The following is a 24,658-nucleotide window of genomic DNA, read 5'->3' as shown; positions in this document are numbered from 1 at the left end:
TGGTAATTCACATTAAATGGATATTAGTTGAATGTAAAAGAGATTAGCAACAGGTGATTTTGTTGTAGACAAACCTATAAAAACCTATTTGATCCCAGTCAAGGTATAAGAATGCACATTAACTTTCAAATTAGGGTAAAACTTCCTAATATGAAACAATTGCAACTTCTCAATTAAATTATGATTTTCTAAAGGACAACTGAACATAGCTTTTTCTCTAGTGTGGCCCCAGGTCCTCTTCAGTTAGGTTGTGCATACTTCTGTTCTGCTGCTGTGTCCTCTCCCACCTCCAGACTTTGTTCAGCTGAGCCTTCTGCTGGTCAAACGCTGTTTCCTACCCCATGGGATCTGCCTGGTATTCCTGCTGGTCCTTCGAACTCAAGCACTTACCTCTTGAGGAATGGTTTCTGACTCACTGCTTTCTACTGAGGCCAAGGTCCAGATGAGATTCTGTAAATTAAAGCCTGAAAGCACCATTCATATTTGGAATAGTTGTATTATTACTTATGAGCACAGAAATATCTTGATCCAAACAATGCTTTAGGAATATAAAAATGGTAAGGGTCAAGAAAATTTGCTCCCTGCTTTTTTCTTTTATATCTTAATGTTTCTAAATGAGTTATAACACATGCACAAGAAAAATTAAAATATTTTATACGCTCTAAATAATAATTATCATATAAACACCAAGTAAAAAATAGAACATTGCCTTTCACCTCTCTTATATTTGGCTCTCTGATCACAGCCCTAGAGGTAACTGCCCTACCTATTGTGATAGTTATTTCCCTGCTTTTCTTACAGCTTTAGTCTGCTATATGGATTCCTAAACAATATAATTTAGTTTGCCTGACTTTGAACTTTTATAAATAGAATTATGTCCTATGTAACCTTTTGTGTCTTGTTTCTTTTTCTTAACATTGTGAAAGTTACCCAGGTTGTTTTTTGTATCTGAATTTTTCCTTTTCATTGTTGTATAGTATTCCACAACTTATTCATTCTACTATAGATGGATATTTGTAGCCCTTCCAGTTTTGCACCATAATAAAGAGTGTGGGTTGGAGCATTTTTGTATCTATCTATCTATCTATCTATCTATCTATCTCCCAGGGTACCTGTGCAACATTTTTATAGGTCAGTGTTTTTCAACCTTTTTTCCCTTATCACCTCTCCTAGGGAGAAAAATTAATTAATTTTAAATGTAAACTTTAACATTCAAATTAAATTAATCCTAAAGAATAAGATTTTATTGGGTAGGATTAAGCTTTGGAGAGTCAAAAGCCATTGTAATGTCCAAGATATTTTCACCTACTAGAAATTAATATTTGCTCCTTTGTGGGGGTAATATTGCCTCCATTGAGAATACTTGTTCTAGGTTATATATGTAAGACCAGAATTGTTGGGTCATAGAAAATGTGAATTTTCAACATTATTAGATCATGACAAAATGCCTTGCAAAACAATTGGACCAATTTAAGTGATTAATAGTAGTATGTGGGAGTTTCTGTGGCTGTATATCCTTGCCAACATCTTGGTACTGTCACATTTTTAAAAATTTGCCAATCTGTTGAGTGTATAATAACATATCATTATGCCTTTAACTTGCATTTTCTGGTTGTCAGTGAGGTTAAATAGCTTATGTTTGTCATTTATTTGGATTCCTCTTCCCTGATGTCTTATTTCTCTACTTCAACTCTAAAAATTCCTGTATGTTCTGCTTATGTATCCCTTGTTAAAAGAAAATACAATAGGATGACCTAATTATTCATTTGAAAAACATGACCAAATCCAGAGACCTGTGTTCTTCCCCCCCCCCCCCCCAATATATTTTTATTGATTTCAGAGAGGAAGGGAGAGGGAGAGAGAGATAGGAACATCAATGATGAAAGAGAATCCTTGATTGGCTTCCTTCTGCATGCCCCCTACTGGGGAATCAAGCCTGCAACCCTGGTATGTGCCCTTGACTGGAATCGAACCTGAGACCCTTCAGTCCACAGGCTGACACTCTATCCACTGAGTCAAACTAGCTAGGGCCAGAGACCAATGTTCTAATCCCAGATGAGCTATTTGAGTTGGTCAGAGTCCTGTCTATACCTCTGGTCCTCATTTGCTAAATAAAAATATTGCCTGGGCCCGGCAGGTGGGGCTTAGTGGTTGAGCACCGACCTATGAACCAGGAGGTCACTGTTTGATTCAGGGCACATGCCCAAGTTGTAGGCTCGATCCCCAGTAGGGAGTTTGCAGGAGGTAGCCGACTGATGATTCTCTCTCATCACTGATGTTTCAATCTCTCTCTCCCTCTCCCTTTCTCTCTATGAAATCAATAAAATCATATATTTTTTAATCCTAAAAAATATATATTGGCTGGGTTAGAACAGTGGTTCTCAACCTGGCTGCCCATTAGAATTTTATCTGGGGTGCTTTTCAAAAGTACTGATATTTAGCCCACACTTCTACCACAAAGTTTGATTCAATTGGATTAGAGATTTTTATATCTTTTCTAACGTAATATTCCATGATAATGATAGAATAAGTCTTTAACACCTGGGTTCCATGGTTTTGATCATCCCCCTTGTGTGCACACTAAATTAAATATGCCAGAGGGTTATTTTCTATTTTTGTAAATGACTTATAAAAAGGAGGAAATTACTTAATTTAATCCACAGAAGAAAAATGGTGTCAATATTAAAAATATTTTTCTGTAGCCGATTTGCTTTTAGCTCTGGTAGGATTTTCTTTCTTCGATAGCTGTCATGACAAAATGCACATCCAAGGACAATATTAAGAAATCATAATGAGCCTTAGAAAGAATGAGGCACTTGTCAGGTCAGGGCCCAGCACAAGTCTGAGAAGGCTGAATTCATGAATTCCTGACATTGGACTTCCTATTGTAAGGTTCTATCCCATTGCCAAAGGCCCCACTTACAATTCCAGTTGGAGAGGGGCTTCTCAGGCCTGGGACCATGGCATAGTATGTGCTCCAGGAAAAGTTGGCCAACACTACTCTCCTTGACTGAGCCAACTCTACTCTCCTGGATTAGGTGGGTGGTTATTGGGGCTGGGGAAAGGTACCATGACAGGGCATTATACCACTTTGTCTGCCTCTGTGTATTTTCAGAAGTCTCCATAGTGAAAAATGGTTGTTTTTATTCACTTTACTGACATTGGTTCAGCAATATTTTCTAGTACCCACCTGCCTGCCACTTTGTATGTGATCAACATCTGACACTCGTGTGGCACTTCCTATTTTTCACAGTGGGTTTACTTGCATTTTACTTAGTTGGTCATCATAGCAGTCATTTTCAATAAGAAATCTTTTGTAGCCATCTAGACCCTGGTTATGATAGCAAAAAACAAAAGTTCAAACTGGCTTTAACATAAACGAGGAATTTGTAACCAGGCCATGTAATCCTGGCCCCGCTTGGTTGAGGTTGGGGGTGTTTAATGTCATGACCATCTTTATCTTCATTGCTCATCCTGTTTTCTCTTTGTTGATGTCATTTTCTCTCGCTGAAAACAGGATTTTTTTCCATGTAGCAAAAAACATGGCCTCAGGTAGTTCTACAATTTCATTCTTCCTTTAAGAGCCTCTTCCCCAGTGGCTCCCAAAGGAAATCCCCAGACACATACTGTAATTGCCCAGGTCTGAGTCACATGTCTTCTCTGGACCACTTGCAGTAGACAGGGGTGAGCTGCTGTGATTGGCCAGCTTGAACCACAGGCAGGTGCAGTGATTGGCAACCTCCCTCAGAGCTACAGGTTTGGGTTGAGAGAGGGAGTTAATTCTAACAATCCACCCCAAAGAAGGAGGAGGGCTGATGTGGGTGGATAGGTGCTGGCATATGTACAGAAGTCCATTCTAAGTTCAGTCTACCCTAAATTCTACTTCTGCGTCTGTTCTTGTCCCTCCTAGATAGTTCTTTTCTATGAGCAATTTCAAATTAAGGACTTTAGTGCAAATCTTGAAATTCTAGTCCCCAGATTTGTCCCCAGGCTTGACTTATTCTGCTTCCTGAATTTATCCCATCTTCTCACCTACCCACAGATACCATAAAAGAACTCTTTATTCATTGAGTTCTTTAGGGAAACCTTTGGAGCAGCGGTCGCCAACCGGTGGTCCGTGTACCACTGGTGGTCCATGAGGTCCGAAAGGTTGGCGACTGCTGCTTTAGTGAACTAGCTGCTCAGTGTACCTCCCCTCCACCTCACCAAAGGAAGAGTTTTCTCCAAGATTGAAACATACGGCTTTTCTCCTTCTCCACAGGACACAAATGTCTCATTCGTTAAGGCTCAGCTATTCCTTCTTCTAAGCTCCCAAACTTCATCATGAGTCCACACCTCTTAGGGTGGGGAAGGGGAGTGCCCTGACTGCCTCTGCTGCACAAGTATGTACTGGGAGCTAGAGACAGGAGGCCAGGGTGAGGCTTCATCTTTCAGCCCGGATGGTGATGGGCAATAACAGTATCACTGCCTTAGGACTTGTGCCTTCAGTCTCCTCTGCAGTCTAAAAAATTACTTGCTATGCTGAAACTTGTTGATAAACTAAGATCTGTAATTAGGAACATAAGCTACACAAAACAGGCCTCAAACAAATGAACAGTTGTGGGGTATTATGGGCCCCTGTGGATTATTTGACTGAAGAAAAGGAGAGGGGGAAAGCTGGTTGCTGTTGAACAAATTGCTACCAGATGTAGATTCCAATAAACACCACACTGTTGTTCCCTTGCCCGAAGGTGCTATGAATTTCTTGAGGCAACAAAGCAATCAGTAAACTGGCGACTGGTCCAACATGAATGGAGCCTCCTGGTGTTCCTGGTCTGGATGTTTTGTCCACAAAATGTGGTTAGAATATTGCAAAAAGAAAGCATCATTGAGAGGCTGCTTTAAGAGAAAGGGGATCAGTGGTTTTTCTTACAGAAGTGAATTCTAATAGTCGTAGGATGAACCTGCCACACTGAATAAATATTTGAGAGCCCGCCTGTGCCATATGATGAAGAAAGGCCCCCCTCCCATGAAACTTACAATAAGAGGAAGAAGGGCACTGAACAGTAGTTACAAGTAAATAATGGATGACCTTCAGTGTCCTGGGAAGGAGGCCTGTGTGAACTTGCAACATGGGAGTTGCTTGTCTGCCATCAGAATGCTGCCATGGGCCAGCCAGCATATGAGCTGATAATTTATTTGAGACTGAAAGGTCCCAGAGCCATCACACTACTTTGCTATACCTTGAAGGGAATGGAAAGAAGAGATTGACATTGAGAGAAGGAGGGAGAGAACATACGATGGATTTTAGCTCAGTAGAGTGTAATAAGCTTCTCATGTTCCTTAGAACAGGGTGATTCTAGATATAGTGATTTCCCTGGCCCTTCTCTTGGTATGACTCTGCAATAAAAAGTCAAGTACCAAATTGATGGTTGGCCTAAATCCAACACATAGGAATGCACCACTATGGTTTTCTAACACCCTCTTCTCAATTAGATGTTCATCTTCTTGAGGGCAAGGACACTTTTCCCCCTTTGTATTTTCATTGACTAACAGGCACTTTTCACGTAAGTACTCAGGAAAGTGTACATTGGTTGAATGGAAGAACAGAGCAATTTTACAAGAAAGACATGTCAGCTGCTGAGACAACATTTTTGTTTTTAATTATATGTAAAAGTTTAAGGGGCATGGTAGCTAACTGGAAGTCCTGGAGTTGAAGTAAATTCAACAGTATCAGGGTTATATTTGGCCCTCAATTGATACTTCTCTGCCCTGACTTGAATTCTAGAGGGCTCTCCATCTCACAGGGTGATCTGTCCTTCTTTGGACAGTGATGGCGTGATGGCTAACCTCTGAGAGCTTGCTATGTTCCAGATGTCAAACTAAGCACTTACTTGGATTATCTCATTTAATCTTCACAGCAATTTTATTTAACAGATGAAGAAATTGAGGCACATAGAGGCTAAGTTTCCCAATGTCACATGGCTGAAAAGTGTAGGAGCCAAATAGTTTGGTTCTAAAACCTGTGTTCTTAACTACCACTTCGTAGCACCTCTCTTACGCATTAGTTGTGCCTGCTTACATGTACTAGAATTCCTCTTCTGGATGACATTACAAAGGTCACAATTTTTATATTCCTCAAACCTGTTCTCCAGATTTTTGCTTTGGTAGATTGTCATGGTCCATGGGTCCTACCTCTTCAGGTCAGAAAGTCAATTAGCATGAAGACTCTCAGCATCTAACTCAAAATAGCCAAAGTCATAAGCGATTGATGTATAGACTAGGCTATTTAATTTGTCGTGTCTGTCATATCCCATATGTACATGGGGAAACAGTTGGTAATCAGAAGACTTCATCATCACCTCATAGAACCATGATACCTCAGTTACTGAAGGGATAAGTTCTCCAGTGAGATCCTCTCACAAATTTCTAGACAGTGGCAAAGGCAAATGCTTGCACAAATTCTGGGATTGCTCTTTCCAAACTCCACATGGGTCCTGCTACCATCCATGAATAATCTTCTAGAGTTATGTAGGTTTCAGCTTTCTTAATTAAAATATATCTCCTGAGATTACTCCTTTGTTACTTTGATTAAAGGTAGAAATTCCCAATCTCCTTAATTGCTTTTCCACCATCTCTTCGCATGACTAACTTTCACACGTGGCTGATGTTCTCCAAGGACAGGTCAGTTCTTACTAATTCCATTCTCCAAGGCTAACCTTATTTCCAAGATATACAGAGCCCCCAGTACACTACCTCTCCCTGCATGTGCTAAGTACAGTCATTATCATACAGGAAAGTCTCAAGTACGTTATTGGAAACCCAAGGAAAATATTCCTTTGATCTTAATAGAAAAAGACAAATTGGGTGCATTTAAAAATAAACCAAAACTTCTCAGCCTTTATCAAGGAGGGTGTCTTTTGAAAAGGACAGATCAGGTATAAGGGCTTGATCAAATAGTTGTAAAGTAGATATTTGTAGACCTGATGAGCACATGACATGGAGACATGACTTGGAATACCGGATAGCATCTACCAAATAGTGTCGAGCCACTAGTGAGATGATGGGCCTCTTGGCCTGAATATTCCACTGGTACAAAGGGCCTCTGCCAGAAAATATAAGTGTGGCTGTTGAGCCCTGGGTGTTCTATATTCAGCAAATGTTTATTGTTCTATTGTAAGTAACGGGAAGACAAGTACTAGATTTTACTTAAGTCTGTGATTCCAGCACCTGGCAAGAGAACTGGCATACACAGAAAATGCAATAAATATTTGAGGCTTTTTTTTTGAATGAATGAGATGCCATTTATATGAAATATCCAGAATAGGCAAATCTGTAGAGACATAAAGTAAATTAGTGGTTGCCTGGAGGGTCTGGAGGGAGCTAGGTGGAGGGGTGAAGGTATGGGTCAAGAGAGTTGAGGGAAAATAGGGAGTGACTGCTAATGGTACGGTACAGAGGTCTTTGGGGAATGATGAAATGTTCTGGAATTAGTGGTGATGATTGTACAATTTTGAATATATTTAAGAAACACACACTGAAATGTACCCTTTTAGATGGGTGAATTATATGATATGTGATTTATATTTCAATACATTTTAAATGTATGAGAAGGTGAAACTCATAAAAGGGCCCACTAGCAAATAATATGGTAGAGGAAAGACTAGGGATATTCTAAACAATAGTTCATTCATTCTAATCTGACCTACTAGACTCCTTTGGAGATAGCTTTTGAGGGATGGAGAACCAGTTAACTAGCTTATTTACATAGGCTTGAGATCTGTTATAAAGACCATAAAGAATGAGTCACCTTAGGTTGTGAATTTGTTACGATTGGGACACTGAGGTTTACAGAATAAAGCAGAAGAGGTGAACACTTTTCTGGAACACAAATATTGCAGGTGTTAGTGTTCAGACCCATTCTCTTTAGCGTTTTTTATGCACAATAACATCTCCAACTTACCAACAGTATTCCACAATTCATCAACATTCACTAAGCACCTACTGTGTGTACCAGTTGCTCATCCAAAGAGAACCAGTTGTCTGCTAGAAGTGCACCGTGTCCTGGGCTCCAGCAAACACAGGGCCCGTCCAGCAGGGAACAGGCCCTCTTGCTGCTAAACTGAGTGATCTGTTAAAACCCAGAAATGATAGTGGAAGCAAATAACCCTTCCTTCCCTACCAAGTATGGAGTATCTACAGCTCTGTCCACCATGCTGAAAGAGAGCCACACTGAAATTGGAAGAGCCCTTGTACAGTAAAAGAAGAAATTATCGTTTTCATGTTGACAGAGCTGAGCCCCTGGATTCCCAGGGGAGGAGAACAGAGAGTCATGGGCCTTCTTGCCATGTGGCCTGAGCACTGAATGTCCTTGAAGTGTGGAAAGTCCTGTCCACAAGCCTTATTAACTATTTTTCCACCTAGAAACAAGCCAAGAAGTTTCAGAGTAACCCAGAATCACCTTCACAAAAGATAATACCAGAAAACTCAGAGGGATAAAAAGATATGCTTGTTAAAAAGAATATTTCCCAGCCTTGGCTGGCCCTTTGAGCCAACAAAAGCAAAACCTAAGTCAGTATTTAATGAGTGAGAGAGAACAGCAAGAAAAGGGTGGAGAAAGAGGCAGAAGGAGGCTATTTAAAAGACCCTGAAGTGCTGCAGCTGTGTTGGCTAATTTTTCTCATTTCAGTGATGTTCCAAACTCTTTGTCTTCCATGTGAGTCATCCTGCCCACAAATAATCTCTCTTGGAGTAGCCCTCATGAAAATAGACAATTCACATTGTGTGAATTGGCAATTGTGTGTCCCTTCCCTGGGTGGGCCGTGCTATGTCTGCTCTGCCTGCTTCTACATATGTCAGGACTTCTGAGGTCTAAGCACACTCTCAGTTTGCTGGGGGATGGGGAGAGAGGTTGCACAGAAAGAGACATCTGGAATGCAAAACTGAGGCAGGCAAGGAAGACTGCTCCATCCTAAATGTTTCTAGATTTCATAGATGTAAACTTGCTCACAAAGGTTTTATGAGAATTACCTATGAAAAAGTAGACAACATCAGAGGAAATTCTGTGTAAATAAAAGTTACTATTATTTCCACCTGGATCTTGCAAAATGAGCTTTTCCTTTTAGATAGTACATTCTTTACTATATGGTCAGCAGATCTGATCAGCATTTTTATTTAAGACTAGAGGTCCGGCACACGAAATTTGTGCACTCAGGGGGTCCCTCAGCCCAGCCTGTGCCCTTTCCTAGTCCAGGAGCCCTTGGGGGATGTCCAACTGACGGCTTAGGCCTGCTCCCGCTGCCGCAGAGGTGGGAGAGGCTCCCACCACTGCTGCTGGGCTCGCCAGCCATGAGCTGGCTTCTGGCTGAGAGGCACTTCCCCTGTGGGAGTGCAATGACCAGTTGCTATGACACACTGACCACCAGGGGGGCAGACACTCTTGCATTGAGTGTCTGCCCCCTGGTGGTCAGTGTGTGTCATAGCAACTGGTCATTCTGCCGTTCAGTCAATTTGCATATTACCCTTTTATTATATAGGATTTCCTTAGAGAAAAAACTGAGCTCTTTAAGAAGAGACTAGAATGGATATCTTTGTTTTTGCTGCCTAGCAAGACTTTCTCTTCCCTAACAAGTACCATGATTTTACTCTGAGAAACCATTCAGGACCTCATTCTAATCCCGTTTTCTTTTCTACCTTTTTGGCTCAGAGTTGCAGTGTGCAGCCAAGGCCCAAGACAGTCAGCATACCATATTTTCCTGGCCATAATGATTGGTTCAGAAATAGGCATATGACCCAGTCATATCCAATGAGATTTTGGTTAGGAGGCCTGGACCAGGGCCTGGAGCTTTGCTAGCATGAACTCTGGGCTGGGGCAGCCTTCTTAGTGATGTGAGTGGAATGTCAGTTTGAGCATGGAGGCTACATATGGAAGAGAGCTGAGTCTAGCTGAGCTGAGGGAAGACAAGGACAGTTATGGTGTTAAGCCCTAAGCCAAGCTGCCCTGGAGGCAACATTGTCCTGGTCCCTCTAGGCGTGTGAGTCAACAAGTTCCCTTTTGGCTTGAGTAAATCAGGGTTGAGTTTTCTGTCTCTTGTATCAGAAATTCTAACTCATTCAGGGCAGGTGTTTTACTCATATCCAGCATCTAGCAGAGTACCTGGTGTGTAGAGGAAGCTCAGTATGTATTTATTACATAAATTCTCATTCAGTTAAACAGGTGTTTATTGAACACTTAGGAGGAGCAAGCTATAGGCATACCTCGCTTTATTTTGTTTTGCAGGTGTTGCATTTTTTTTAAACAAATTAAAGGCAAGAGCCTCCACAAGCAAAAAAGATTACAACTTGCGTTATTGTGATACCTGTTTTATTGCGGTGATCTGGAACCAAATCCACAGTGTCTCCTGGGTATGCCTCTATTGTCTGGATCCTGTGGGGCTGCACTATTTAATACAACAGCCACTTGTCACATATGGCTCTTTAAATTTAAATTTAAGTTAGTGAAAATTCAATAAAATAAAAACTTCAGTTCCTAAGTCACACCACCCACATTTCAAGTGCTCAATAGCCACAGATGAAATGTGGCTACCATATTGGACAGTGCGGATATAGAACTTTTCCATCATTGCAGAAAGTTCTGTAGGATAGCACTATAATAGCAAATACAAACAAGACTCAGACCATGCCTCCAAGAAGCTGTATCTCCTCAGTTGTTTGTTTTGAATTATCAAAACAATAGAGAGAACATAACATGCAGAATTATAGTCTGACTTACTGACAAGACTGATCTATAAAAGGCCAACTTTATTTCTCTCATGTATAAATATTTACATATAAATTCTAATTAAGTAGTTTGATGAAAAGAGTTACATATAGAGCCATACATTATACAAATTGAGGTGTGCCTAAATGTTCTTTAATGCAAGAAGAGCTAGAATTTACTGTGCCTAGAAACTGAAAGTACTCAGAATACCTTGTTAATTTTTGGAGCCTTTTCAGGAAAGAGAAAGGAACCTGTTTCTTCTCTTTATTCAGTAAGGCTTACATTGCTAAACCGTAATGACAGTTCTGACACAGCGTGGTCCAAAGTTATCAGTTCTGGCAGAGGCTCCTGGGTGTATGAGTGCTCCTCTTATGCTCTTTTGTGTCCCACATCCAACTCTTCGCCTTCCCCTTCTTCAGAGTAGGGTGTCTGACCTCCAACATACTCATTTTGAGTAGGTAGAAAGATTTCCCCACAGTTCCTTCCTCCATTTCTTCTCACAGTTGTGAGAGGGGCTGGCCAACAGTCTGTCAACTTGTTCCTTATTGGCCTGGAAGTCATCAGCACTTGGCAGGCTGAATGGATTCTGCCCTCGCCAGGGGCCATCTTCAGCCCCTCAGATTTACCCCAAGCTGGCGACAATTCTGTTTCCAGCCTCATCTGCTTAGGGCCCCACTGAAGGCTCCCACCTTTTTGTCTGGTTTCCTCACACTGCCAGAGCAGTCTGTCCTTTGGCTCACACTGTCTCTCTATCCCTCTCCCCGACCTCCAGTTAAGGATTTCTCCTCAGAACTTAACTCAGATACCTAACCTGTCTTTATGATGTTCTTTCAAACCAAAAATTCTGTATCCCTCCAGTAAGCCTTTCAGACAGCATTGTGTTTTTGTAACAGTGATTTATTGAGATTAATTTATATATCCTACAATTCACCCTTTTTTAAATGTACAATTCAATGTTTTTAAATATGTTCACAGAGTAGCAACCATCACCATTATCTGTTTAGAATATTTTATCACTCCAAAAAGAAACCCTGTACTCTTTAGCAATCAGCCCTCATTTCCCTAAGCTCCACTCCCCTACCGTCACCCCCCTACACCTCCAGAACTAGGCAGTGACCAATCTATAGTCTGTCTCTCTAGATTTGCCTGTTCTGGATTCACATAAATGGAATCCTACAATATGTGGTCTTTTGTGACTGCCTTCTTCCACTTAGCATAATGTTTTCCACTGTTGAGCATGTATCAGAACTTCATTCCTTTTTAAGGCCAAGTAATATTCCATTTTGTGGCTATACCACATTTTTTGATCCATTCATCAGTTGATGGGCATTTTGGTTGTTTCCACTTTTTGGCTATAATGAGCAATGCTGCTATGAACATCCATGTACAAGTTGTGTGTACATAGGTTTCAATTCTTTGGGGTATATGCCTAGGAGTGGAATTTCTGGGTCATATGGTAACTGTATTTTCTACCATTCTTTTGGCAACATTATATATTCCTGTATTTAAATCCCATGGTTATTTAGCTTATCACTACTATATCTCACCTTCCTTAGGAAATCTACACCCTTTAGGGCAGGAAAAAAAAGCCTTATTTCTCTTTCTATTTCATCCAGTAATTACCACTGTGTTTGCCTAGCAAAAAAACACAGTCATTGTTTAGACATGAAAATGTAATGGAAAGAAGTAGAGACTTGAAAACTTCTTTTCCTAAGTTATGTCCCCTTTTTCTGTTTGTGCTGCATCTGTATTCTTTTGTAGATGTATTTGGCCTCTCTGAGGCCCAGGCATTGGAGGTGACCTGATCTGCAAATGCAGGTAAGTGGTGTTTAATACCCCACAGGTCTGAACCTTCTGAGGGAAATGTACTTTGGAGCACAAAGAAAGGGTAGCTTCCAACATGGCTCCTTCCAGACAGCAACACACACTGTTCCACATTGCTGAGGAAGGTCAGCTGTCGGGTTATAAGGTACCTTTACAAAGAGGGGCTTCCCAGGGTCTTTACTCATTTATCGCCAATAATAAAATGTTTAAAGACACAGTAAAAGTCATTAAAAAGAAAAGGCATCTTCCTGCTTTTTTCCCCTTGACCAAACCCTAAGAAAGCAGCTTAAACAAATGAGAGGAAAGATGCCAGGCTTATAAAATGGAGGCCCTGCAGCTGTCTTTGGGTCCACCTTGAGGTGAGATCAAAAGTATTTTTTTCCAAACTCTTACCAGCAGGAAGAGCTATAGTAGGCAGCATTGTCAGTAACTGGTTCTTTTCTCAGTTGGTAAATCACTGGGTATGATAAGCAGCTGCTTTGAGGTGAGGGCACAGCAACTCTGATTGAGTCTCTAGCAGCAGATGGCAACTATGTGTGATGACAAACATAAGATAGAGTGCTGTGCTGCACAATCTGAAATGGAAATTTGGAGTGAAAGAGAACTGGGGTCCCTTGTTGGGCATAATTGGTCTTTCATGAGCCATTATCAGGGGTTCTCCCAGTACTTAGAAGAATTGTTCCTCACCTAGAAGTTTAACCAATGCTCAATGAATGAAAAAATTTACATTCTTCTTTTCTGAGCAGGGGAAATCAGGGTTCTAGTACATATAATAATAACTTGAAATTTTATAACATTTAATAGGCATGTAGTAACTATACTAGTCCAGGGATCACAGTTCATGTGTCCTTCTTATCAATTGCTTGTGGCTGCTTAGAGGATTGTGTTGGGAAGGATTTTTGAGGCCAGTTTCAGGCTCAGCAGGAAAGATGGCCATATAGTGAATTAGTGGTGTCTGTCATGAACACTTAAGAGAATAAGGATAGCACATGTGTTGAATATTTGCCTTAGACCTTGAGCTCCTTAATGACAAGGACAGTGTCTTAGATAGCATATCCTCAAGAGCTACACACTGCCTGGCATGTAGTAGTTATCCAGTAAGTATATACATTGGTTGAATGAGTGAGTGAGTTCCTAGCTTGGGGATTAGCCCCTGATTCTAAGTGAATGACAAACATTAAATGCCTTAACAATAAATAAATTTTTGCAACAAAAGTATTTCCCAGAGGACTTTGATTTTTATGGAGCTATTGCCTTGATGTTTTCAAAACACCCCTCCATTTTGCTACAATAATAATAATAATAATGCACTTAAAGAGTTTCTATTTAAATTGACTACTCAAAGCAAATTTCCTCATCTTTTTAAAAAAAAATTTTTTTATTGATTTCAGAGAGGAAGGGAGAGAGGAGAGAGAAATAGAAACATCAATGATGAGAGAGAATCATTGATTGCTGCCTCCTGCACGTACCTTACTTGGGATCAAGCCCACAACCCCACGTGTGCCCTTGACTGGAATCGAACCCAGGATCCTTCAGTCTGCAAGCCAACGCTCTATCCACTGAGCCAAAACAGCTAGGGCAAACTTCCTCATCTTTTATTTCAGTGGTCTAGAATAGCATCTTGGCATTTTAGAAAGAATACTGACCTGGAAGTCAGATTTGGGTCTTATTTACAGCTCAGCTATGAACAAACTATGTGACCTTAAGCTAGTCACTTCTCTACTCTGGGTCTCAGTGCCCTCAATAAAATTAGGGAATTGAAGTCAATGAGCTCTTTGAGTCTATGTCTCAGGATAGAGGATGAAAAAGACAGTGGGTTTCAATAAGATCTCTCTGTCTTCAGCCTTCTCTAATTTCAGCTTCACTTTCTGTCCTAGGAGCAATGATCCTAGGGCCGTGGTCGGCAAACTGCGGCTCGCGAGCCACATGCGGCTCTTTGGCCCCTTGAGTGTGGCTTTTCCACAAAATACCACGGCCTGGGCGAGTCTATTTTGAAGAAGTGGCGTTAGAAGAAGTTTAAGTTTAAAATATTTGGCTCTCAAAAGAAATTTCAATCTTGTACGGTTGATATTTGGCTCTGTTGACTAATGAGTTTGCCAACCACTGTCCTAGGATAAGGAGGTGGGTATGACATTTTTAACAATTATCACTACAGTGAAATGTCAACATAAATGAAAGTCTTTTTTTATATCTCTGGAGAATGTTACATGAGATTTATCCTGTATTCCAAGATGATTATGGTACATGTGATTCACAAAAATATAATGTTTCATCTCAGACACAAGTCTTGGCTGACATTCAGGACCGAGAATCTGACAAATACATGTTTTTATATTTATGTACATTCTTCCTGATCCCCCCCCCCTCAAAGGAAAAAAAAAAAGATTTAAGATAGTTATACTATACTCAAAACCATAGAAATAATTAAGCCTAAAAACCTTTGGAATGAGAATGAAAGGACAAGAGCCAAGTATTTTTTTAAGTCAATATTTTAGGAAACTTCAACTACAGAACATGAAATATAACTCCAAAGCAAAGAGGAAGGTAATGGGCTACCTAGTTCTCCTTGTGCGATAACAGCTAGCGTAATTGGCTTTGGGGAAAAGTAAAATGCAGGCACAGTTTGTCACCCTGCCAGACCTGTTCTAATGGCCTCGTATGGAAGCAATAGCCATCAGTTAATAATGAAACCATTGAATTTCAAAAGGAGAGTACCAACATAGACCAAGCCTTTATTTAATGGATAATGGCTATTTTACTAGTTATTTGGTAAATTTTAGTCAGGTCACATACAATAATATTAGCTGATGCTTACTTTTTACAGTGCTTATGTGCCAGACACTGTTCTTATCACCTTACATATATTAAGTCCTTAAAATAGCCCTGTGACCTTAACCACTGCACCACACTGCCTCCCACAAGTCTGAAATGCAGAGATATAACTTGACCACCACTTAACACAGCTTATCTCTGAGCCATTTAAGGACAAAATGTCTCATTTAAAGCAATAATAACCTGATCAATGGTTTTCTGAGTTAACTGGTTCTTTTCATGTTTTAATATGGCATCTTGAATTTTAAAGGAATCTTAAAGGCCATTTGAGCATTCTTTTCTACATTTCAGTGTTGGCATGAAGAGTATCATACATCATACACAAGTGCATGTCTTTGCTAGCCATGGTCTAGTTCAAGATCAAGATTTCCCTCTAAACTACATGGCTTCTGAAATTCTTTTCCAGAGGGGAATAGAATGTAGTGATTCACAAAATTCATTAATTCAATCTACACATTTATTGAATTCCTGTTTTATACAAGACACACAATAGAAAGATGAACAAGTCCCTGTCTCCAAAAATTTTATTCCAGCTAGAGACATATAAATTTAACAGATGATGAGGTGAGGTAATTATTCTTGTGAAGTACTGTGAGGGAGCACAAAGGAAAGAGCTGCTGTCTGCCTGGGAAGGGCAGACAGGCTTCCCAGAGAAGGTGGCAGTTAATCCAAACCCTAATTCAAGCCATGTGTGGAGCCTGTCGGGGGTGGGTTTTTACAGCCACCTGGCATGACCAGCATTCCCAGTCTTTTTAACTGTAATATTCAGAATATATATGCATACAGTGCCATCATTTGTAAGTCATCTCTTTTGAGTCTTGATGCAGTTACACACCCAAGAAGAGAGGATGAAACTAATCTGTCATGATGGGTCAGTACTTTACAAGTTTAGCTGTGGGGAAGACCGCTGCAGGAGATGAAGCCAGGGAGTTCACACTATGCAGGTGGAATAGGATGCTAAATGAGAAAATCAGAGCTGCCAGAAGCCAGCACTGGCATTTCCTCCAAGGCCAGTTCTGTGTCCACTTGGAAACATATTCTCTACAGACATGTGAAAATTGCAGGGAGCAGTGATTGGGGTCAGAAATTGCATCACTGGGGTTGAAAAATAGTCATTTTGGAGTTAACCTTTATGTTCAAAGAGAGTGTTGCCCTAATCCTGTTTAGAATTTCCACGCATCTTTGCTTTTTCTAAGAGAGGTCAGAAGGCTTTCACTTTTCACTTCTCACTGTCCTGTGAAGACAGACATCCAAAATCTCCATTTGCAGGTGAGGAAACTGAGTTTGTGGTCTGAGATCACTAAGACTCACAAGCAAGTGCTCAATCTCTCTTGCCCCCACATTTGATCTTAAATTTGATGCTTAATATGAGGAGTTTTTCTCAGTGGTTTTAAGAAAATGATAAGGCTTCATACTGTATTTAGTCACCTAGAAACAAAACATTAAAGCCAAGAGGACACTTTGGAGATCACTTTATCTGTCCTCTCATTCTAAAGATGTGGACTCCAAATCTGACAGACAGCTACAAATAATTCTAGGGGTCTAGCCATTAAAACCTACTCAGATTCAGATTCCACATCTTTAGAATAAGAGGACAGGTAAGGCTTCATACTATATTTAATCACCTCCATCTGCATCTGCGTTCTGGCCTTCCCTTTGCCTATGTTCATAGCTTTGGCTCCTCTCATATTTTCTGTCCATTTATCAGACTCGTGCCATTTCCCTAACAACTACTGATTTCAGCTTATAGCAGAAAATTCAGCCTTTGCGACTGAAAAGGACTCAGATTGCTGACCAAAAGCAGAAGAGGCCTCCAGTTGAGGTGTTCTTTATCAGTTCTGCTGTTCCTTTTCTGCTTCCAGATGGACCAGCTTGCACTGAAGCATTTCTTTCTTGTCCCTTATGGAATGTGGCAGAAGTAGACAGTGCTCTCCAAAAAGCTGATACTTTCCTAGGTCTCCTAAACCTTCAGATGTGTTAAACTAGCTGTTTTACTACCTTGTAACAGCAGTGGGGAATTTTTCCATTCTGGATGGGGTATTTCTTATGGCCTCGTCATTTTATTTATTTATTTATTTATTTATTTATTTATTTTTATTTATTTATTTTGCATTTACTAGTAGACTAGGTCATTTTCAACTGTCCATTTCTGGTACCATTTCTAAATTATTTAGGACTGTTGGTTTCAAGTGACATAAACCAAACTTGAACTATCATAGTCAAATGGAAATTGAGAACATTTGAAAGAAAGGTCAATCAAGGGAACCTTAGGAAAAGCTGCAGTTCAGGAGGAACAGGAGCAGGTCTTCTCCCTGCAGACTCACGGCAGGAAGTGTGGCTGCCAGCAGCTCCAGAGCCTAGTAATTCAGAGTTTCCATCACTTGGCATGGACTAGCCCACACCCTCAGGTCCCAGATTCAAAACTCAGAGTCCATCTTGGGTCTGTTGCTTATTTGGGGCCAGTCAAGTTGGGCCAGAGAGGCAGGGTTTATAAAGGAACATGGTTGGCATGGGAGGAAGAAGAGGTTCCCATCAACAGCTGTTTGCCATAACCAGGAGACAGGAAGGTGCTGGGCAGACAAAACCAAAGGTGTGTGTTACAAACCTGAGAGTCCATCAGGAAAGGAATAATTAAGTAATTTAAGCAACAAGAGCAAGTTGAAAAACAACAGGCATATAATGTTTGTGTGTTTTTTAATTTATCTTTATTGTTCAAAGTATTACAGATGTCCTCCTTTCCCCCATTAATCCCTTCTACCCTGCACCTGCCCTTCCCAGGCTTTCATCACACTATTGTCTGTGTAATATACTTTTTAAAAATGTTTATATCTAATAAAGTTTTCCTAACCTACTTTCCCTTAATTGACTCTCCTGATTAATTAACTCCGCACTCCCTTGTTAGAGCATGATCTGGTGTCCATGGCAGGCTAGATGCTCCCAGCTAATAGGCTGGTTTCTAGGACACCTGTATATTTCTTCTCTCACCAATTGAAGCATACACTCTCCAAGAGTCTTTTGTATTTCTTGCCAGACCTGGGGATGCCAGATGGACTTGTTGTTGTAATTATACCATTTAATTAAATAGCCTTCAAATGAAAAACGAATGCAAAAAGAAAGTTATTTCTATGAAATCAAGTTTAATTCGGAAAGATTTAATGACAACAAAGTGTTAGAAGCAATGGCTCTCTATAGGGGGAAAAGGGTTTTCACCATTTATTCCAGAATGGGTTCTGGAGTCCAATCCCCATATTCAAAATACAGCTGCTTACTAGCTGTATAGCCTTGGGCAAATTGCAGAATCATCATAAGGCTTAGCCCTATTACTGTAAAATGGCAATAATAACAACCTTGTTGAGGAACTGTTAGAATTAAATAAGATAATGCATTTAAAGCACTTTACACAGTTACTGGCACATAGTAAGCATTCAGTAAATGGGACATCTGCCATCAACGTCATCATTATAATTATTATTAATAATCACAACTTGAAGTGAGACATATATTTATATTGTTTCACACTAGTCTTATGTTACATGGTATAAAGTGAGGATGTTTTCATTAAAGAATTTAATAAATTTATTTTTAATAACAGAGAGAAGTGATGTCTGACCATAGAGAAAGATAATTTATTTATTAAATCAATCCATGAAAACCTAAATAATTTTTTTGATGTAAAAAGACACTTGTTGAAAGTTCTAGAACTATGTGGAAATCTGTTTTATTAGGATGAGCCTATAGTATGTCTTCCTTCCCTAGTAGTATGTTTGGCTTTTTTAAGAATAAAAAAGCCAGGGATATGAAGCAGGGGAGATAACTGGAAGGTCTCCAGGTAGCTTTAAGATCTCTCAGTGCATAAGAACCTGTGTAGGCTCTATTCATATTTTTGCTTTCTGGACCATATTCTAGAAGTTGGTACATTCTTTTCATTTGTGTCTTTCACAGAGGGCAGTAAAATTGAGTTCTGATTATATTTAGGGCATCTGGATTCTAGTCAGTGTTTCTGGCTCTGTTTTAGAACCTACAGTCTGTGGCTTATTCCTAATGTGGAAAATGGAATAATCCCCCAGGCACGAGAAGAAGAACTCCAGCTCTTAGGCTGCTGTTACTATAGCGAGACGCCGCAGCAGACATCACAAGACTTGTTATACAAGGAAACATGATTACAGTGGATTAGAGAAACTTGCCAGGGCCTTGAAGGATTTATTACTTTTTGAATTCTGAATGAGACATAAATATGTTTTTCCCCTCTTGATTTTGGACCCCATAGGGAGAAGGTGAGAAAATTCTTCAGCAAATTCTAGAATGTTTAAGCTGCTAAAGAAGGTTTGGGTATTGTGTCCAAATCACATTGCAAAGGGCATGAATACTTGCCTGGCAGAGATGCAAAACAGTCACTCCTTTCTGTCTCTACTGCCAAGTTAGTTACTGCCTTGTCTCCCAGTGGGAGAAAAATGGAGCTCCTTGGGAGTCTTCTGGAAGGCAGCATTGTGTAATGGAAAAGGCAATGCACTTGGAGGCAGAAGGCCTGGATTTCACCTTTCGCATTTATAAGCCCTGTGATTTTCAACAGTTTACTTAAACTCTGAGCTTTAATGTCCTTTTATGAAATATACTAGTATAGACAGTAATTTCCATCTCAAAAGGTGGCATTCAGGATTAAAGTGTGTTAAATATCATGTGCAGAATTTCAAATGTTAGTTGCATTAGCATCAGAATGGGAGCCTGTAACACAATCATTTGATTTCATAGATCTCAGAATTTCACTGATGTCCTAAAGGGAGGAGCTTTTAAAAATAATGATGGTCTCTCATCTTACCTATTCTCCAGATTCTCTGATTTCTCTGGAAACTGAATAGATTCTATGGGATAGTGGTTAAAAACAACTTTGGACTCAGACAGACCTGAGTTGAAACTCACTGCTTATTGGCTATGTAGCCTTGAATAACTCACCTGACCTCAGTTTCCTCATGTGTAAAATGGATATAAAAATAGTACCTCAACCATTCTTTATTTCTTTATTTGCCTTCTTTTATTTTCTTTATGGCACTTATCACTGTCTGAAATTATTTATTTGTGTATATTTTTGTCTCCTACTCCAGCCCCCACTCAAAATAATCCCCATAAGGGTAAAGACTTTGTCTTGTTTACCACTTTATATGTCTTGCCTAAGATAGTGACTCATACATTGTTGTTATTTATTCTTTTAACCTTTGACTTCTATTTTTAAAAATTCCCCTCCCAGTGCCATGGCTAAATTTATATACAGTAGCTGACTTAGAAACTGGGCAGAGATGTTTTGCCTTTGGAAATACCTGTCGTTCTTACAGTTGAGTTTCTATTTCCTAAAGATGCTTATTCAGTCTTTCATGGCACAGTTTGACTTGTGACATCAGAAGATTGACAAGCAAAAGTCTGATTCAGGGATTCAGCTAGGAAAGTGTATGACTTTGAGCCTGGCTCTCCCTTTGAGGGATGGCTGGACAAGGCTCAAAAAGGTCTTGGATTTCAATTTATCTAGGAAGGTATTTAGCAAATTATTTTTAACCGTTTGGATTTGTTACAGATCATGCAAGGAATCTGCAGTCTCTGCATAAGTACAAAATGAGAATGGAAGAACTAAGTGGAGCTGAGCAGGAGAGAACAGGCTTCCGTTCCCCTTCCTGGGGAGGGTGGGGCACCTGGTGGTTTTCCCCAAGGCCTAGACTATGCCTGCCCCCCTCTTCACCTTCTTCTCCCAGAACATCCTCTTGGACTTTTGCTTACTTTGCACCTTGGAAATCACTAAGATTCCAGGGTTTTCCACAGCCACTCAGAGTTAGACACTGCAGACAGATAAATGTCTGGGCTCTCAGTTTCACATTAGTCATTATCCCTTTCCTTGCAAAGAGTTGGCACTCAAAACAATGAACTGTGTCATGGAGAAATTGAGCCCTAAGAGGAGGAACTCTTGACTCTCCTACTTCTTCTCTCAAGCCCTGTAAACTCTTCCTTTGAATTCCTATAGGACCAAGATGGGCTTGGGAATTGAGGCAGAAATGATTGGTGAACACCCAGGGGTTGTGTATAAAATTTGGCATTTATGTGTATTGTGGGGGTGGGTTGGGAGGCTCAGTGCCATAAAATTCTCAAAAGGTATCATCTTTGGTCTAAAATAGGGTTAGAACTACTTCCCTAAATGGACCTAACATGTTTTTATAGTGTTTGCAAACTCTGCAGATTTATCCCCTGGCACCCAAAGATCTATGTGGGTGGGTTAAGGATAGAAATGCTGAAACAGTGTACAGCTGCCCAATCTTGTTGGGTTTTTGCATTATGGTTCTCTCATCTCTTATTGAGTTTGCTCATTTACACAAACAATTAAGCCAGGTCCATTGGTAACCAGGTCCTGACTTGTCAACAGAGGGCTTGGTTGAAGAGGGTAGTATGAAATTCTATAAGTAAGATACCTTTATAGATTTGGGTTTAAGAATAAAATAAAACCATATCATCAACAAGTCTACCTATTAGTCCACTGACTTTCTTCCTTCAGTCACAGAACATTCCCCAGCCATTCCCATACTCAGAGAAAGAATGATAATACATTTGACCTTGTCACCTGACAGGTGAAGGATGAGAGTTGTTTTTCTGCACCCAGGAGCATTAACGTGCCTTTCCTTGTCCAGCACCATTCACTGAAGCCTGACTGAATTCCATATAGGCCTTCAGAAATAATGAACTTGTATTAGTCCATGTGCTTTGAAGACTCAGTAAAGAGCTTCTGCTTTGCACTTACAACAAAATTCAATTAAGAGAAAGATCTGGAAAACCCTGGCAAGTGAAAAGGAGCTCTTGATGAGAGTGTGTCTTTGTTTCTTAACAAAGTGAGAAGTGCCACTCACTTCATCTTCAGCAGAAGTATGGCAGCTTCTATTTATTGGGTGTTCATCATGTGCCAAGCTCTGTGCAGAGTGCTCATGAAATTTGTCTTATTTAATTCTTATCCTGGGGTAAATGTCAATATTCCCATCTTATAGGTGAGCAAGTTGAGGTTCAGAGAAATGTAGTCAGTGATCATATCTAAAAACAAATATAAAATGCCAAAATAGTGTCAGGGGGACCAAAAGGGGTCACCAGCTGATATGGAGCACAGGCCTTCCCTAAAGCCAAGCCATGAGGGTAAATGAGATTTAGATTGGGGGTAGAATTTAGGATGGAGGAGCTGAAATCCAGAGTCTGAAGAAACACAGGCATTTATTTCCCTCTACCCATATTAACTCTTATTCAGTCTTTGTCCTTTAGGATGCTAATAATCTTCTTGACTGGAATTGTCAAGTCATCTGCATGGGGTTAGTCTTCAGTGCTTTTCAAGTTAAAATTGTAGACACATACCTCCTACTCTGGTCTGCCTTTTGTCAATCAAAGTCCCTACAGCCATTTCCCATTGATTATCACAGGCCCCAGTGAGGCCTGCCTTCAGTCTCTGTCCCCTCCAGTCCACCCCCCACAATGGCCATCAGGCTTCCCTTTCTGACCATGTTACTGCTTTAGGATTAAACTCTAGAAGATTACTTACTGTATCAGTCAAACTCTTTTAGTTGGAAGTTAGATACTAACTCAAAGAGATTTAAGGAAACATGGGGATTTATTTGTTCAAGTAACTGAAAACTTCATGAACAGCTCTAGCCTTAGGCATCACTAGATCTAAGTGTTCAGAAACTGTCAATGGTGACCTTTCTGTCATCTTCTCTTGCCTGGCTTTTCTCTGCATTGCTTTATTCTTAGGTCGTCTCCGGCCTTGTGATAGCAACATGGCACTGGTAACTCTAGGCTTACATTCCCAGGCTTAGCAACTCCCATGGAAAGAGAGTCTTGTTCCCAATGGTGTTAACTAACATCCTGCTTTACTTGTCACTAGTGACCCAGTGATGGTCGGGGTACAGGGGTAATTTCATTGGTCAGATCTGGGATATGTACCCATCTCTAGTGACAATGAGGTGTAAAGACCACCTAAATCACAAGGCCTGAGAGTCAGGGATAAATTGGTGAAAAATTAGAAAACTGGTGCGATTGTCATAGGATAATGAGCAAACAGAGTGACAAATATCCACTATGCTTACCTTTCCTTTCTTTTTTTGACTCTCTTTCTGTCATTTCCTAGTGTTTGACCCCAAGCAGGTGGTTTGTCTTGTCCTTTTTCTGTAAATATATCTTTCCCCCTCCCCGCCCCCCAGGATTGTTGAAAATAGTCAGTTCACTGCTTTCTTTGATTTACTTTTCACCCTAGCCTTTGTGATTGGTTCCGCAGCGCAGCTCCAGTGTTTATGTTGGAGCTGTGGAATGCCAAAAGGAATGATTTGAACACAACAGTTTTCCCTGATGACTTGCATTTCTTGATAGGATCAAGAAATCAGTAAATTCCATTGTTGTTTTGTTGTTTGTTTGCTTTTTAATCTTGCCTTGAGGTCTCTAATACTGTGTAGATTTAAAGCAAATACTGTTCTTAGGAACATACTTTCCCTTTCCTTTCCTTTTGTAGTTAAGCAATGATTTCTGATATTCAGTGACTTTCTGATATTCAGCCCTGACTACCACTTCTCACTGTAATCATTAGATGTCATTGTTTGCATCTTTTTTATGTGTGGAATAATAAGAAAACATTATAGCACTTTGGGCCTTGTTTTATTTTTTTCCAGTTGATAGTTTGGGTTTTTCCCGCCACTCTTCATTATGCTTGTTTCCTGGCATGCTTTCCAATCTAATTTGACCGTCACCTAGTGAGTATTTTTTTGAGCTCCTACCACCTATCCAGGAAGGAAATTGTAATTTGTTGAGTACCTATTTTTTATTAAATACATCAAAAGGCCTTTTATGTAAATCATCCCATTTATTTCCCGTGTCATTATCTTAAAAGATGTGGAAATTAAGGCTGAGAGAGGATAAATTATTCATCAAATGTCCTGATGGAAGACCTGGGATTCAATTCTGAGTCGGCTAAACTTCAAAGCCCTTTCTCTAAGAATTAGGGTCGGAACTCTAAGATCCTGGAAAACCATGAGTCCCATTTCTGTCCTGACGTCAAAGGGCTAGGACTAACTAACACATTTGAAACAATGAGAGTGACTTTAAGATAAGGTCATTTCTTTTTCTTTTTTTCTCATTAAACTTTGTTTTAATGGGTCTCAAAATTCTGTAACAGATATTTGGTCAAGTTGTTTCTATTAAAAAGTACTAATTTTAAAAACTAATAACTTAAAAACTGACACACACACACACACACACACACAC

The 24,658-nt window shown here is 40.1% G+C and overlaps 1 protein-coding gene across 3 annotated transcripts in view; it reads left to right on the top strand.

Moving 5' to 3' along the window:
* ATG7 (autophagy related 7) overlaps positions 1 to 24,658 on the top strand; it is a 320,218-nt gene that overhangs the window by 218,778 nt on the left and 76,782 nt on the right. The gene's annotated exons all lie outside the window — the stretch shown is intronic.

Source organism: Eptesicus fuscus, chromosome 18, assembly GCF_027574615.1.
Source record: "Eptesicus fuscus isolate TK198812 chromosome 18, DD_ASM_mEF_20220401, whole genome shotgun sequence".
NCBI classification, from domain to species: Eukaryota; Metazoa; Chordata; class Mammalia; order Chiroptera; family Vespertilionidae; genus Eptesicus; species Eptesicus fuscus.
The sequence above is the reverse complement of the archived record's forward strand: the minus strand, read 5'-3'. Positions and strand labels throughout refer to the sequence as shown.